The following is a 12960-nucleotide window of genomic DNA, read 5'->3' on the forward strand; positions in this document are numbered from 1 at the left end:
TGATCTCTCAAATGTTCACATTTCTCTTATCAACCTAAATAACAAACAGAGAGAGGCTCTCCACAAGAAAAAGATATTCATTTGGAAACAGAGCCTTGCAATAGAAATAGGCAAGCCAGAGTAAACTATATGCATATTCACGGAGGTAAAGGAAGACAAAAGAAAAAATGAGGAAGATTATATGATCATTTGGAAATGATTATCCTTGGCTACAAAGATCAATAACAAAGGTGATGCCAGGCCCAGGTTGGACAGGCAGTTGTTGGGCAAATATCCTTCAGAAGCATTGTTGTGTGCAAAGTTGCAATGGGCTTTGTGCAAGATTGTGTTTTTTGCAGTCTTCTGTGATAAGTTTTTGTTATCAGGCATACAAGCCCAAGAATCCTTTTTTGCATGGCCTTCCCTGGCTCTATTTGTCAGGGTTTTGGTTAGGGGAGGGGTATTTTTAACACTCTCAATGTAAAAAATGCCATAAGGTAGGTACCCCAATTGCTTGTTTCGTCTTCATAAAATAACTTTTCCACCCGAACAAAGTCTACACATAAATTGTAAAAATACCCTGGCATGCAGTCCCTGGAAAAGTCTGGAGTCATTCTTGGGGTTCCCACCCAGGTGGGCAAGCATAGCCACCACAGATAAACACAAAGTAGGGGTGCCCGCTGGGGTTTGGCGGCAGGCAGTGGCCCTGGTTCTGATATTTGGCTGAAAACACAGCTCCTCTTTGTCACCCTCAGGAAGCCATCCCAAACCACTCGAGGAGTCCTTGAAGCCAATGTTACCACTAGGACAGCAAGTGTGCCTGAAAGCTATTTGCCTTTGCAGCAGATTCATTAAGCCAGAACAAAGAGAAGACCGATGACTAAAAGATTTCTCTCCTTTTAAAAATCATGCTCTTTAACTCATAGCACATTTTCATTGTCCATCTGGGCAAAGCCGCTGTCTCATTTTGCTTTTTCCCTCGTCTGTGATGCTCACACTCATCCTCCCTATCCCATCAGCAACCTCTCTAGTACGTTTGATATGTGCCCTTAAACTTTCTTTCTTGGCCGGGGGCGCGGTGGCTGTAATCTCAGCACTTTGGGAGATGGAGGGGGGCCTATCACTTGAGCCCAGGAGTTTGAGATCAGCCTGGGCAACATAGTAAGATTTCATCTTTACTAAAAATAAAAAACAAAAAAATTTAGCCAGGTATGTTGGCCTGTGCCTGTAATCCTAGCTACTCGGGAGGCTGAGGCGGGAGGATCACTTGGGCCTGGGAGGTCAAGACTGCAGTAAGCTGAGATGGCGCCACTGCACTCCAGGCTGGGCAACAGAGTGAGACCCTGTCACAAGAAAAAAAAAAAAGAAAAAACAACTATCTCTGTAGAAATAGGCAAGGTTGTTTGATATGCAAATGTGGCTTTAAATTACATAATAACATTATATCAGTAAGCCCATTTTTTTCTTATAGTTGCACTCAACATCATGATTTTAAGACCTAGGCATGTTGCTTTATATTTTACCTCATGAGAAGTCACCTTTACACATCTGTTTCTCACACTGAAATCAACATGCTTTTGAGTCAGTATTTAGGACTGAGTGAGGCTGTTGGCTGGAGTTAATCTGACACCAGATGCATTTATCCCTCTTTAGGACTGTAATGAATTCCTTTCCGCTCTGTTCGCCCATACTCACTAGTTGGCATCACAGGTGTCATCTTTGAAAAAGAAAAACATCTCATCCCTTGGTTTCCTGACAACCACCCCCACCCCCTGCCTTGGCTCTTTTTCATGGAATTTGCACCAAACAGCACAGAGACAAACGTCTCTCTAACGTCTATGATTTATCCTTGCTTACACAAGATCACTCCAGCCTATGAAAAAGTATTTTTAAAAAATATGAAAAGTTACCCCAGTCTTGGATTACAGAGTTTCAGATAAAAATGAAAACATAGTAAAATTGCTTATCAGAGAGTTTCCTGTTCTTATTCGCCCTTACTCCTTTCGCAGATGTGAGTCATAAATCCACAACCAAATCCTCCCTCCTTCGAGGTCAACTCCTACTAACACCCATGAGGAGGGAATTTGGCTCATATAATAACACTTAATTAAAATGTATAATGTCCACATGTACATGAGAGATAAAAAGAATGCTTCTTCGGGTATGTTTCCAGCCCAATCTTTCAAAATACGTGAAGTATTTCTTAATCTGCTATACCCTATAAATGATAAATATAAGATACTAAGATTTAAAATACTTTCAATAACACTTTCCTAGGCCTCCAGATGAGCACTACATAAGTTTATAATCAAATGTTTAAAATAGCTACCATGTATTATGTGTTTATAATGTGCCAGGCACTGGAGTAATGTGTTTTCACATTTTAATCCTCATAAGCCAAAGACATAGATTTTTTATCTTCGTTTTAAAGTTGAAAGACCTAAGGCTCAGAGATAAATTTTTTTAAAAATCTTTAATCCCTTTATACAAGATTAGCTCATTCTCACAAGCCAAAAATAAAACCCAAAACTCCCATATCTCCCCATATAAAAAAATACTCTTTAACTTCTTTCTCCCTCCAGAACCCCTCCTCCCTCTCCTTTCTATCTTCAGCCAACATCTGGAAGGTTCTGTCTACATTCACTCCTCCATGTTAACGCCTCCCTCTTCCCCTCCTTTCCTTGCAACCTGGTTGCCTCTCACAGCAGTGAAACAGAAAGCTGTTTCCTCAGCCCATAACCAACTGTAACTTTGAATCACTGTGCACCCTTGGCCGCGGCCGCCTCCTCCTTCAATTTGACTCCCTGCCTTGATCTGCCATCTCTGGCATGCTCTACTTACATTCACTCCTCCTCTTCATGTGTTTCTGGGCTGCTTTGCCAACTCTTCTTCCTCTGCTGCCCTCATACATCCAGGCAGAGGAGCACAGCTTCTGCCTTGGCCTCCTGCCTTAGTTCTAACTGGTGTCCCCTGAGCATCTCAAGCCCCCAGACTGCAGCCTGTGTCCTGGGGTTAATTCCCTTCCCCACATATGGAGGCTTAGCTCCTGCCCACCAGTGGAGTTATCACAAGTGCCTGCCTTTTCCTCACACTCTGCCTCTTACAGGGTTTCCGTAGGCTGGCCATTTGTGAGTTGTGTGACCCTGGACCTCAGTGTCCTCCCATAGAAAACAAGGAGCATGAACTAGATTTATCTCTAGTGTCCTTTCTAGGTGTTTCTTTCTTTCTTTATTTTTAAACAAGATCTCACTCTCTCACCCAGGCTGGAGTGCAATGGCACTAACATGGCTCACTGCAGCCTCAACCTCCTGGGCTCAAATGATTCTCCTGCCTCAGCCTCCCAAGTAGCTGGGACCACCACTCCCAGCTAATTTTTTTATTCTTTGTAGAGATGGGGTTGCAATGTTTCCCAGGCTAGTCTCGAACTCCTGGGCTCCTAAGAATTTTAACATTTGAGTTTTCTTCCAACAAAGAGGTGGAGGAAAATATAACTTTATATAAACATGTATAAACCCTGCTTCCCACTTTAATTAAGCCATAAATTCCTGCGGCAGCTAGGGATGTGAAGAGGCAAGTGAGAAGAGGAAATGTGCATAAGACTCCCAGCAGCTTGGAAGTAAACAGGGAGGACTGAAGTGACCCTGTTGCTCCGAAGGTGGCTGTTCATTAGCCTCCTTCTGTCCTTAGACCCAGCTGGAGCATTGCATGCACTGGCTCCCAGGTTGCAGGGGATGTCAGCAGCTCCAGCTCATCCGATTGAAGGAGGCCATGTGGCTTTCCCTGGACTTTCTGCTTGAACAGTGAATCCCTGTAGGGCCTGGATCCATTGCCCTCTTCTCCTGCCACCCCACCCAAGCACTCTTCTTCATGAGTTTGCTTTCTCCTATCTTTTTTCCTCCACTTTTCCTTCAAAAATTGTTGATTAAGCACCTGCTATGGGCCAGACATTTTTCTAGAGTAACACCTCAATGAGCAGACAGGTTCTTGTTCTCATAGATCTTCCATTTTAGAGAGAAAGCTGAACGATAAACAAATAATACAGCAGGTGGTGAGAGGTGCTATAAAGAAGGATGAGCAGGGTACGTGGGTGAGAAAATGTGCTACTTTGTCCTCTAGAGGCCAGGGAAAGCCTCTCTGTTTAGGTGATATTTGACAGAGATTTGAAGACACTGAAGGAGTGAGCCATTTGGATCTCTAGGGAAAGAGCATTCTTCCCCAGACAGAGAACAGCAAGTGCAAAGGCCATGATGAAGAAGGGAGCTTGGCCAGAGTGAGGGACACAAACGGCAGCCTACGGTGCATGCATGTCTTAAGAGATGAGGTTCCTGGTGCCCTTTGACTGCCTCAGAGATCCCGTGCTCACAACACACAGCCCCAATCATCCTAAAATACATCTATGCTATAGAAACTTGTCCCAAAATATCCTTGCATAATGATTTACCTTCTGGTATCCCACCCATGAAAGCAGAAATTTCCTGCTTTCTCCTAATAATTACTAATAATTCTCCTAATAATTACTAATCTGTCTCCTCCCCCAAAATGTAAGGCCAAGAAGAGCAGGGACTTGGCCTATTCATTCACTGCTCTATGTTCGGCTCGTATTTCAGTGCTAAAAACCAAGTGGGCCCTCAATAAATATTTTTGTGAATTTATTTATTTATTTATTTTATTTTTTGAGACGGAATCTCTTTCTTCCACCCAGGCTGGAGTGCAGTGGTGCGATCTTGGCTCGCTGCAACCTCCATCTCCTGGGTTCAAGGGATTTCTGGCTAATTTTTGTATTTTTAGTAGAAACAGGGTTTCACCATGTTGGCCAGGCTGGTCTCGAACTCCTGACCTCAAATGATCCATCCACCTTGGCCTCCCAAAATGCGGGGATTACAGGCGTGAGCCACCGCACTTGGCCAGCCCTCAATAAATATTTATTTTCTAGGTGAAATGGGGAATCTAACTATGCTACATGGTAATGAGGCAGCTGACTTTCTTGGAAGCAGAAGACCTAATTCTAGATGTGGTGACATAAAAGCAATAAAGGAAGGACCTCTATAAATCACTCGTGGAGCTGAGCCTCAGCTCTCAAAGTGTTAGATTAGAACTAGGGATGGCAAAATCCTGTTACAGGCACAACAACTCACCCCCTCCCTTCCATGCCCACTAGACTCTCCAATGAAGCGTGGCTGTCTCTCTCTGGAAAAAACTACAGAATTCTTCCCACCCAGTGCTCCTAGCAGCCACAACCAAAGGGTCAGAGGTGACCCTTACAATGAACCCAATTTGCCATCCCTCAATTAGATGTTTAAGATTCCTTTCCACTTTAATATCCTGTGGTGCAAATCTAAGCAAGCCTGCTTGTTTGGCCACATGGAGGTACATGTTCCTGCAAAATCAACCCCAAGAAATCCTATTGCTCACAGGTAAGCAGGTAACCCCTGCTTCCATAGCAGAGGCAGTCACTAGTAGTACTTGCTTCAATTGGGACAAATATTTTTCACCCGGAAACTAATTCAAGTCTACCTTTTTCAGACTCCTTCGAAGGCTGCTAGAATTGGTCCCTTGAGTAAGCTGAGTGTTGTGGTGCCCCTCAGTTCCCATGCCATAGAAGCTCGAACCTCATTCATTAATACACTAGCCCTAAGGCTTGAAACCAGTCTGGCCTGGCTTGGAGCCTTTAGATCACTCTCTAGCTTCTGGCCAATAAGAATGAGCTTCTAGGCCAGGCATGGCGGCTCACGCCTGTAATCCCAGCACTTTGGGAGGCCGAGGCAAGTGGATTACTTGCATTCAGGAGTTCAAGACCAGTCTAGGCAACATAGTGAAACCCCATCTCTACAAAAAAATACAAAAAATTAACCGGGCGTGGTGGCACGGGCCTGTAGTCTCAACTATTCAGGAGGCTGAAGTGGGAGGATCGCTTGTGTGGGGAGGTCAAGGCTGCAATAAGCTGTGATGACACCACTGTACTCCAGCCTGCATGACAGACTAAGGCTGGAGTGCAGTGTCCAAAAACAAAACAAAACAAAACAAGACAAAACCAAAAACCTGCAGCCTGCCCCACTCCTACTGGTAGGCTTGCTCTGATATCAGCACTTCAAGCAGGTGATAACACTATGAGGCTTATTTTTAATTGCTAGGTGTGGTGGTTGTATTTCCTCAGAGTAAAAATGCACTTCCTTCCTCCCTTTGAAGTGAGATGTGGACCTGTGATTTGATCTGGCCAAGAAAGTGTGACCGAAAATGACCTGGACACTTCCAATGGGAGCTTTAAAAGCCAGTGCACAATTTATCACTGATCCTTGTTCTGCTTCAGTCATCGTAGAAGCCCAGGTCAGGATGGAACTCCCACCAGCCTGGATTGCTGATTAAGGATGCTCCATGTTAGAGCAAAAATATAAGTTGTTTTAAACCACAGAAATTTGGAGGTGGTTTCTTATTGCAACATAACTAGTCTCTATTGACTGATACTCCATGGTGTAAGATTACTCATGGGATTTTTCTAGCTCAGAGTTTCTCAATTTTGGTAGGATTGACGTTTGGGGTTAGTTATTGCTTTCTTGTGGGGACCATCCTGTGCATTGCAGGATGTTAAGTGGCCTCCCTAGCCTTTACCCACTAGACACCAGCAGCACCCCATCCCAAGTTGTGACCATCAAAAATCCCTCAACAGTATGATTCTACTTATTTGAGGTACCTAGAGTAGTCAAAATCATGGAGACAGAAAGTCAAATGATGGTTGTCAGGGGCTGGGAGAAGAGGGAAATGGCGAGTTAGTGTTTAATGGGTACAGAGTTGCAGTTTTGCAAAATGAAGAGAGTTCTATGGATGGATGGTGGTGATGGTTGCACATCAGTGTGAAGGTGCTTAGTGCCACTGAACTATACACATGAAAATGGTTCAAATGGCTAATTTTATGTTTGTGCTTTGCCACAATTTTTGAAAATGGAAAAAAAAATGTCTCCAGACATTGCCAATGTCCCCTGGAAAGCAAAATCGCCCCTGGTTGAGAACTAGTGTTCTAGCGGTAGTGCAACACATTCAATTGTAAAATATGTGTAAAAACGTGGGCTTAGGGCTCAGCCCTGCTTTTTGCCATTGAGGGTTAGAATCTCATCTCTCCTAAAATATTTTTTATCCACTCAGATTTTAGGCCAGGATCAACAGGACAATTGAACGGTTTGATCTAGAAAAAGCCCCTGTCTATGGACCCAAAACTGGTGTGATATGAATACACTCTGTAAAAACTCTTACACTGTTTTAAGCTTTACATCTGATAAACAGAGCACAGTAGAGACTCCACTTGGGATAATTTTTCCTGAAACCTACTTGTTTTTCATGCTGTTTCTGCAGTTAAGGTGCCTGGTCTTGAAATGTGTTGAAGCAAAAGAATGGGAAGAGCCAAGGGACACATCAGGGAGTTTCCAAATGACAGAACTGCAAACCTGCAGGGCAGTCCTCTGCTGAGGAAGAGGTAGCTTACACTCTGAATGCATCTTGAGGAGTATTCTCCATACCTGAGGAATAAATTAAGGCTAACAAGGGGGCCTAAATGGTGATTGGCTCTGCTCTTGACCAATTGAATTCCATGCTCGGACTGAGGCAGCAGAGGGCTTCTTACACCCACCTCCACCACCATCACCCTGCCTAAGTCATCTCAGAGAATCCTCTATCTCAGTATTGGGCCTACATTCTTATGCTTCAGCCCTTTTCCATAATGACCCCTCCAGATTGCCACACTCTAGAACCACTACAGAGGGTGGCGTTACTGCTGTATGGACACTTCATCTCAAAGTGAGGGGCCAGCTCACGTGATTTGCAGGGTTCCTTTCTCTGGCCTTCTAAAACATTCTCCAGGTTGAGGCTGAAACTGCTCCCCCAAAGCCCCATAATAGGCATGAACAGATTATCCTCCTCTTCTTGGTTCTCATGGCTAGAATCCTTAACCAATCCTCTCCCCACAAAGTAGGGTTGATTTCACAAGCTGTTATTTCAGCTGCTCGTTCTGCCATCTGCTCTTGAGTTGCTTGGTGAACACCTCCAGCGGGCTTGGAGCTGCACTGTCACGCTTCACCCCAATCAGCTTCTGGCCCCCCACACTCAAACACATCTGCATCGGCACACCCCTCCCACGCCCCAGTTCTGCCCACAGTGGATCCATCCATCTGCGCTCCAGGCCCCAGCCCCTTGGGAGCTTGCGCTATCAATTACTTGCACTTAGTTCAGAATCTTTAGCCACTCCATGTTCATGGTTATTTCATTTATTCAATGTAGTAACATGTTTAAACCTCTCCCATCCTGGAAAAAAAAAAAAAAGTCCTACATTTAACCCTATCTCCCTCTTTAGCTTAAAGTCATCTGTAATCTTCCTTGCCATTTATTTACTCCATGTCCCAGGTTGAACAGTATCCACACACCCCCAAAAATTCATGTTCTCCCTAGGAATCTTAGAATGTGACTTTATTTGGAAATAGGGTTGTTGCAGATGTAATTAGTTAGGAGTGGACCCTTAATCCACTATGACTGGTGTCGGTGTCCTTAGAAGAAGAATAGAGGGAACGCAGAGGCACACACAGAGAGGAGGCCATGTGATGATGGGGGCGGAAACTGGGGTGATGCATCTACAAGCCAAGGAATGTCAGGGCTTGCAGGAAACCCCAGAAGCGAATGGAAAGGCATGGAGCAGATTCTTCCTAGCATCTTCAGAGAGAGCATGGTGCTGCCAACACCTCATTTTGAACTTCTAGCTTCCAAAACTGTGAGAGAAAAAATTTCTGTTGTTTTAACAAGACACCCAGTTTCTGGTATTTTGTGACAGCAGACCTAGAAACTGAATATACCCTTTAAACCACCACCGTTTTCCTTTTGGTTCCAAGATTCTTTCGTGTATGACCTGCGAGAGCCAAATCCAGTCTTTATTTGGCCTCTCTGGAGCACGTGCAACTCATTTATTCCTTATTGATGCTTCTCCCCCACATCCTTCTCGGCCTCCTTCATTGCTTCCTAATCTCACAGCCAGCTACCGCATACTGGAGTCCCTGGGTTCATCACCACCTTTTCCCACTCTGTTCATGCTCCACTGCAATCTCATCCAAATACCAGCTCTCCTCCCACCCCCATGCTGATGATTCCCCAAGCCCTCTGGCCTAAGCCTCTCTCCTGAGATCTACTTTGAGTTCCCTACTGCCTCCTGGACATTTCCACCTAGAACTTGTACAAGCACTTCAAAAACTACATGGCTAAAATGGAAGTCATGGTCTAGAAGCCTCCTTCCCAAATAAACCTGCTTTTCCTCCTGTAACCTGCATGTCAATGAGAGGCTTCACGTTCACACAGGGGCATAAGCCAGACACCTGGCATCTTCTTGGGCTTCTCCTCTGCACCCTTGGCCGTGGTCACTGAAGCCAAAGGACTCTGCCCATAAGGGTTTGGGGAATGTATCCTCTGCATCCCTGCTGCAGCTGCTTCAGCTCAGCCTCTTACCACCTCTTGTGGCTAGCGGAGACCTCCACTACACCAGACTTTCATGCTGCTCTGGGAGCACTTTCTTATACCACCTTGTTTTAAGCCATTCCCCTGCTTTGAATGCTTCAGGGTTTCCTGGTCACCTGCAGGATGCTGTCCTTAGCATTCCTCCACTTGGAATAACAATGCCTTGTAGCATCTGGCTTTCAGGAGTTTAGAGTGGAGGGGCTCTGCATTCAACTCCAGGACCTACCACATACTTGGTGCGTGGCCCTGGGCAACATACTTACTCTCTCTGTGCCTCAGATTCCTCACCTGAAAATGGGGATAATAATAGTACCTACCTCATAGGGTTGTTGTAAAGATTAAATAAGCGAATATGTTCAGAGTACCCGGAACTGTGTCCAGCATGTCGTAAGTGGGCACTAAATATTAACTGCTGTTGCTGTTAAGTATTACCTTTCCCCACCCATTTCTGTACAGCTTCCCATGTGCGTTGTTTTCCAGCCGATCAGAACACTCTTCCATCTTAGAAGAAAAAAAAAGAAGCCCCACCTGTGTTCCCCTGGCTCTTGGCCTTGACACACACTGTCTGGAACACCTTTCCCACCACCTCTCACCCCATGCTCCCTATGAACATACTTCGACTCATCTTTTCTAACCTAAGTACCCTCCCCTGCAGTCAAGCATGCTCTTCATTGAGCCTTCGTAAGGCCCTTGTGCTCACCTCTATTGCAGCACAGATCACACTGCATTATAAAGGACCATCTCCTGTCTCTCTGTCCATCTTTCAGAGTTTGCTGTATTGATCTTAGTGATGTCAGCACGTGGCACTCAGCTAGACAAAGAAAGCAGGCTCAATAAAGGCTGGTAGAATTAAGTAAAGAATTGTATGAAGGCATTAAATAGAGATGGGGTACAAATATGTCCCAGGCTGCCTGGGATAGTCCTGGTTTAGGCCATGGTCCTGATATAATTACTAACAACACCCTCTTTCACTGTCAAAAATATCTCCTTTGGACAATACATTATAAGGTCACTCTAGGTATTAGAGCTGTGATTCTCACCCTATCAGGCCCAATTTTCTCTCTGCTTAACAGCTATTTTAGAATACCCTATGCACTATCTTTAAATGGGATTGATAGGCAATAGAAACTGCCAATAACAGAATTTCAAAAAACACCAATGTAATACCCTAAATAGAATGCTAAATGGAAAATGAAGGAGATTTTTTTTAAAGTAGCTTAAACTAAAATTATGTGTGCAGTATTTTGATGTGTAAATGCTTAGGTCTTACACTTCTGGCCAAGATGGAGTAACAGAGACCAAAATTACTTTCTGACCTAAAACAACAAAAATACTGGACAAAATATATGAAACTATGGCCCTCAAGCAGCAAAGGGAATCAATCACTGGAATCAAGCATCAAAAGGCAGTGATCCTCAAGAAATGAGAAACAAATGAGGCTAGCCCCACAATTGACCTCCCAAACACCTTAGAAAACTTTCCAGGCCACAGCACAGGAAGAAAGAATGCAGATGGAGCTCAGAGATCTTCCTGAGTTGAGAGGACAGAACTCTGAGTCTGGGAAGGCCAATGTGGCTAGAATTCATAGGGCAGAATATTGAGGAGGAGAGGGCTGTACAGAGACAGAGCTCTGGAAATCTGAAGATAATACTTACCCTCGTTGACTGTTTAACAGAGTAGTGATCAGAGTATGCAGGTATGAAAATCGCCTGAGAGGGTGGACCCGGTGGCTCGCACCTGCAATCCCAGCACTTTGGGAGGCTGAGGTGGGTGGATCACAAGGTCAGGAGAAAGAGACCATCCTGGCAAACATGGTGAAACCCCATCTCTACTAAAAATACAAAAATTAGCTGGGTGTGGTGACACACGCCTCTAGTCCCAGCTACTCAGGAGGCTGAGGCAGGAGAATCTCTTGAACCTGGGAGGCAGTGGTTGCAGTCACCCGAGATCCAGCAAAGCATGGGCAACAGAGCAAGACTCAGTCTCAAAAAAAAAGAAAAGAAAGAAAAAAGAAAACTGCCTGAGAATGGAAAAAGAATCATCCACAAAGAGAGCCAGCCCCTCTTCCCCCCTGGCTCTTGGGACCCCGATCGCAAGGTGGGGAGGCACCTCGCGAGGCGTGGTCTCAGAGCCAGCCCCTCTAAGCCTTCTGGCTCTTAGGACCCCCATCACAGGGGGCGGAGGCACCCCCCGCGAGGCAGGCACAGAGAGCCAGCCCCTCTTCTGATCCTGGCTCTTAGGAACCCCATCGCAGGGGGGAGAGGCACCCCCGGTGAGGCGGGGACTCAGACCCAACCTCTCTTCTCCCCCTGGCTCTTAGGAACCGCATCGCAGGGGGAGGAGGCACGCCCCACGAGGCGGTGACTGAGAGACAGCCACTCTTGCCCCACTGGCTCTTAGGACTCCCATCGCAGCGGGGGGGAGGCACCCCCCGTGAGGCGGGGTCTCACAGCCAGCCCCCCATCCCCCACTGGCCTTAAGGACCCCCATCGCCGGGGGGCGGAGGCACCCCCTGTGAGGCGGGGTATCAGAGCCAGCCCCTCTTCCCCCACTGGCCCTTAGGAACCCCATCGCAGGGGGGGAGGCACCCCCCACGAGGCGGAGACTGAGAGCCAGCCCCTCTAAGCCTTCTGGCTCTTAGGACCCCCATCACGGGGGGGGGAGGCACCCCGCGCGAGGCGGGTACAGAGAGCCAGCCCCTCTAACCTTCTGGCTCTTAGGAACCCCATCACGGGGCGAGGGAGGCACCCCCCGCGAGGCGGGTATAGAGAGCCAGCCCCTCTTCTGCTCCTGGCTCTTAGGACCCCCATCACAGGGGGGGAGGCACCCCCCGCAAGGCGGGTACAGAGAGCCAGCCCCTCTTCCCCCACTGGCCCTTAGGAACCCCATCACAGGGGGGGGAGGCACCCCCCGTGAGGCAGGTTCTCAGAGCCAGCCCCTCTTCCCCCACTGGCCCTTAGGACCCCCATCGCAGGGGGGGGAGGCACCCCCAGCGAGGCGGGGTCTCAGAGCCAGCCCCTCTTCCCCCACTGGCCCTTAGGACCCCCATCGCAGGGGGGGGAGGCACCCCCAGCGAGGCGGGGTCTCAGAGCCAGCCCCTCTTCCCCCGCTGGCTCTGAGGATCCTCCGTGGACTCACAGCCTCTTTACCATATTGTGAGTAATATCATCTCCCCCTCTGGAGATTACGAACTCTTTCACAGACGGGTGTACACCCTCGGTGTACAGAGGGTGTACACCCGTCTGTATTGGGAGTCATATCATCCTCTTCCTCCCTGAATATGAAGAACAGTATCACAGGGGTGTTTCTGCTCCCTGCGATATGGCGTGTCATATCCTCCTCTCCCACGTTGCAATTAGAAGGAGTATCAGTGGGGGCGTGTCCACCTGTAGGGAAAAGAGAGAGAGATCAGACTGTCACTGTGTCCATGTAGAAAGGAGAGACATAAGAGACTCCATTTTGAAAAAGACCTGTCCTTTAAACAATTGCTTTGCTGAG

At 46.8% G+C, this 12960-nt stretch overlaps 1 long non-coding RNA gene across 4 annotated transcripts in view; it reads right to left on the reverse strand.

The window, feature by feature from the left end:
- Window positions 1-8415: 8415 nt before the first annotated feature.
- The window catches only part of LOC134807616 (uncharacterized), a 37563-nt gene continuing 33018 nt past the window's right edge, over window positions 8416-12960 (reverse strand). The window contains exons 19-22 of one of the 4 annotated variants that reach the window (XR_010148518.1): window positions 11333-12848; window positions 10163-10273; window positions 9895-9963; window positions 8416-8726 (exon numbers count right to left, since the gene is read on the reverse strand). This is a non-coding gene — a long non-coding RNA (uncharacterized LOC134807616). Of the gene's footprint in view, window positions 8727-9894; window positions 9964-10162; window positions 10274-11117; window positions 12849-12960 lie in introns of all 4 variants that reach the window. The other 3 variants (XR_010148515.1, XR_010148516.1, XR_010148517.1) reach the window with 3 other exon arrangements.

Source organism: Pan troglodytes, chromosome 11 (assembly GCF_028858775.2).
Source record: "Pan troglodytes isolate AG18354 chromosome 11, NHGRI_mPanTro3-v2.0_pri, whole genome shotgun sequence".
In the NCBI taxonomy this organism is placed as follows: domain Eukaryota; kingdom Metazoa; phylum Chordata; class Mammalia; order Primates; family Hominidae; genus Pan; species Pan troglodytes.